This window comes from Apostichopus japonicus, chromosome 19 (genome assembly GCF_037975245.1).
Source record: "Apostichopus japonicus isolate 1M-3 chromosome 19, ASM3797524v1, whole genome shotgun sequence".
NCBI lineage: Eukaryota > Metazoa > Echinodermata > Holothuroidea > Aspidochirotida > Stichopodidae > Apostichopus > Apostichopus japonicus.
The window spans coordinates 30,803,680-30,808,614 of record NC_092579.1 but is presented as its reverse complement, the minus strand read 5'-3'; positions in this window follow the sequence as shown (position 1 = coordinate 30,808,614).

Here is a 4,935-nt window from a genome sequence, read left to right as displayed (position 1 = left end):
CTACTAGTATCACTATCTGTGATATAACATAGTGTTATGTCAGCTGTGTGCCACTATCTACAAATATCACTCTGTGAATTCATATAGTGTGATGTGATGTCATCTTATGTGCCACTATCTACTCTGCTAGTGGCCCTAGTATTATAGATGTGTGTCACTATCTACAATGTCATCTATGTGCCACTATCTACTCTGCTAGTGGCCCTTGTTGTATTACAGATGTGTGTCACTATCTGCAATGTCATCTTATGTGCCACTATCTACTAGTATCACTATCTGTGATATAACATAGTGTTATGTCAGCTGTGTGCCACTATCTACAAATATCACTCTGTGAATTCATATAGTGTGATGTGATGTCATTTATGTGCCACTATCAGCTAGTATCACTATCTGTCTGTGATATCAGATAGTGTGATGTCAGCTGGTCAGGTTGGAAAATGTTAATAAAAATAACTCAGTACTTTTATATCCTAGGTAGCTAAGGATTTCTATTTAGTGTTCCTCCCCATATGTTTCACATTGAAACCTTTCATTTCTTTAGCAATGTTTGATGGCACAGAGTTTTGGTGACACTTTAGGTTAAACAACAAACAAGATTCAGTCGGTGTTGAGAGTGGAATATGGTGAACTCAAGATTCAGTCAGTGTTGAGAGTGGAGTATGGTGAACTCAAGATTCAGTCAGTGTTGAGAGTGGAGTATGATGAACTCAAGATTCAGTCAGTGTTGAGAGCGGAGTATGGTGAACTCAAGATTCAGTCAGTGTTGAGAGTGGCGTATGGTGAACTCAAGATTAAGTCAGTGTTGAGAGCGGAGTATGGTGAACTCAAGATTCAGTCAGTGTTGAGAGCGGAGTATGGTGAACTCAAGATTCAGTCAGTGTTGAGAGCGCAGTATGGTGAACTCAAGATTCAGTCAGTGTTGAGAGTGGAGTATGGTGAACTCAAGATTCAGTCAGTGTTGAGAGTGGAGTATGGTGAACTCAAGATTCAGTCAGTGTTGAGAGTGGAGTATGGTGAACTCAAGATTCAGTCAGTGTTGAGAGTGGAGTATGGTGAACTCAAGATTCAGTCAGTGTTGAGAGTGGAGTATGGTGAACTCAAGATTCAGTCAGTGTTGAGAGTGGAGTATGGTGAACTCAAGATTCAGTCAGTGTTGAGAGTGGAGTATGGTGAACTCAAGATTCAGTCAGTGTTGAGAGTGGAGTATGGTGAACTCAAGATTCAGTCAGTGTTGAGAGTGCAGTATGGTGAACTCAAGATTCAGTCAGTGTTGAGAGTGCAGTATGGTGAACTCAAGATTCAGTCAGTGTTGAGAGTGCAGTATGGTGAACTCAAGATTCAGTCAGTGTTGAGAGTGCAGTATGGTGAACTCAAGATTCAGTCAGTGTTGAGAGTGGAGTATGGTGAACTCAAGATTCAGTCAGTGTTGAGAGTGGAGTATGGTGAACTCAAGATTCAGTCAGTGTTGAGAGTGGAGTATGGTAAACTCAAGATTCAGTCAGTGTTGAGAGTGCAGTATGGTGAACTCAAGATTCAGTCAGTGTTGAGAGTGGAGTATGGTGAACTCAAGATTCAGTCAGTGTTGAGAGTGGAGTATGGTGAACTCAAGATTCAGTCAGTGTTGAGAGTGGAGTATGGTAAACTCAAGATTCAGTCAGTGTTGAGAGTGCAGTATGGTGAACTCAAGATTCAGTCAGTGTTGAGAGTGGAGTATGGTAAACTCAAGATTCAGTCAGTGTTGAGAGTGCAGTATGGTGAACTCAAGATTCAGTCAGTGTTGAGAGTGCAGTATGGTGAACTCAAGATTCAGTCAGTGTTGAGAGTGCAGTATGGTGAACTCAAGATTCAGTCAGTGTTGAGAGTGGAGTATGGTAAACTCAAGATTCAGTCAGTGTTGAGAGTGCAGTATGGTGAACTCAAGATTCAGTCAGTGTTGAGAGTGCAGTATGGTGAACTCAAGATTCAGTCAGTGTTGAGAGTGGAGTATGATGATTTTAAGGTTGCCATTGAGATACCATTAAGTTATGATACTTGCTAAATCTGCCATAGAATGAGACAAGCAATATGAAAAGAATATTGATTATGTAATAGATATCTCATTCATATCACATTATTAGATCTTATATTGTTAAAGTATCCTGCTATCCTGTATGTTAGCATCTTGTTAGAAAGCCTAGTATGTACATGAAAGAATAGATGTAGGTTATTTAGGTGGGGGAGGGGTGGGTGGGGGGGTGGGTTCATCGGTGTTGTTTTATATCATCTTATCCCTCTCCATGCTGCATCTTCTTGGGAGGTTGGAAATTATGTACATTTTATAATGAATGACTTCATAACAAAAAAAACAGACATATTTTCAACTCTTTTGTAACATTTTTTGGCAGTCTTTGTAAAGAAAATAAATCTGAGTTGATGATTAATTCCATTTCTATGATAGCCTTCATTTAAGTCTTTGGTGCCTTAACTGTTCTAAGGGGAATAGCTGTAGTAATTAGTAGTAATAAGTAGAATCGGGAGTGATAGATTTCCTTATTACATATACATGTTTACACCGTCATGATTGACTAACAATACCTGTTAGGCTATATTTCAATTTGTGAATCTGTCACAACAACTTTTGTTTCTGTTTTAAGAGGAATTCTAGGTTGTTTGTCGGTGGATCTTTATCAAAACTTTCTTTTTTAGCCATCCTTTATTTGTATTCCATTAATTGCATTACATTAAGTACATTATCTTTACATGTTACATTACAATAACATACGAGAAGTGACAAAACGATGTGATACACCCAATCCAATGATAAGTATCTTATAAATGTTCATTGTTAAGTTATCTTGTCAACCAAGATGACCATGTCCTAAAATAAATTTACTTTTCCTAAAATCAGATTTCAACTTCTTAAATGTAATTGGAAGACTTTTACTTAGAACTATGTACGTAGTATGTAACGTAGTATCTTGTACGTAGTATGTACGTAGTATGTAAACTGCAAACTGTAAAAGAAGTCCAACACTTTTGGGATTTTACACAATAATTTTTGTTGATAAATGAAATTCTTTGCATGAAAAATTATATATAAAAATTCAATAGAACTATTTATTCTTCTTTGGGAATCAAAAATATCCTTAGTTCATTTGGGTAAATGCTACTTAAATTCCATTGTATTTAACCCAGAGAATTGTAGTGTAAATTCCATATTACAATAACACAGCTACCATTTTGTTCTGTCAGTTTATAACATGTTGTTATAAAACTAAGATCATTCAAGACACTTCGTTTAGTGGGAAGAATGCAATGAAGTAAAGTCAATTATTTATTCCATTAAAAGGAGTTTCAGTTGGCAAGCAATGTACGTCTATCAAAGAAAACAATATTACACAGTGTTAAGTTTAAGTGAAAACCTCAAATCAATATCTTGCCTTTACTCAAGACATGGTTGATTGATGGCAACCTGTTTCGACTGGCTAAGTTAGTTAAATGTACCCTCTTTTTTTTTGTAAAAATATTCTGTTAAATGACTGCAAAATTATTAAGAATGACAAAACGCCTTCCAGTTGGAAGTGTCCCCTCATTATGACAGCATCCGTTTTGCTGTTTCCAGAGGCATTTATAAAATATCTCAAAATTTGCAAAAATCATATAATTCTTGATCACTATATATAATATTCTATGTGAGGATGAGCTTTCCGACTCAAGATGCAAATGTTTTCAGCAAATTAGTTAACAGATAAAGTTCAGTCACCAGAAAATCTTTTAAGCGTCATATAGTGATATAAATTTTCTTGAGTAAAACTGGAAGGTACGATGTGTGTTTAAACTCTTTATATAACATTTGTAATATAGTCGTTGAAGTCGTACATTCATGTTGCTTTTGTTGAATTTTAACATTTATAAGAAAACACTCCCCTACCATTCTTAGTATGAACCCTACAACGCATAAGCATTTCTAGGTCAAACCGTACTGTTTCCGCGTAATCATTATGTGTTGCCGTAGTTACTACTAGAGTGCATTCGCATGAATTTTCATAGCAAGGTTGAATTCACTCTCATAGAGGTGTGTTCTTTGACGGGATCGTTTGCGACATCTGGTGCCAAGGGACTCTGTAAAGTAAATACAAACAGACCGAATTATTGATGAGTGAATTAGTATATGCATGTGTAACTATATTGTAAGCCATGTACTCTGCTGGCGCTGAATCTAATACACAACAACCATTTAATAACTCTCTACTTCAGTACGATCGAAAGCGAACTTCGGCGAACATTATGTAAGTAACTATAGAAGTTCATTAAGTAACGTTCATTAAGTTATGTAAGTCACTATAGGTTTAACGTGCATTAGGTTAGATAGTCCCGCTGTTGGTTAGCTCACAGTTATGGGTGATATAGGAAGGGTATAAAAATATCAAATAAATTTATGTTCTTATTAGAGTTGACTCATAAATTTTAATGAGTTCCAAGGTCAGTCACCATTACATTACTGAAATTTACCGTTAGACCTACATGTCATGCACTGGCCGCACAATGTTGAATACCGTATAGTATATGAATTAAAATTATACAAATAACCGCCCTTTACGAACTCCCGTAAATGTGGTTTACAAATGGCTTATGCATACAAATGTCATACATGATACATGCAATAGTCCTTTGCTTTGGCACCCATCCCCCTCCAATCATTTATAAGTTTCAATACTAGCCTACTACAAGGATCCTCCCTGATTCGACCACATAGGTAAATCATTAAACACAAACATACTGCTTTAACTAAAAGCAAACATCATTCAGGCAAGTTGAAATACAGGTTAAAGTTAGATTAAACGTAATTTAATGCTAGTTCTCATTTGTATGGTTGACATGATACATAATACATATTTACATTCAGGGGAAGCATAATTAGAAGTTATCTACAGAGTGGAATGTCTGGTTTGT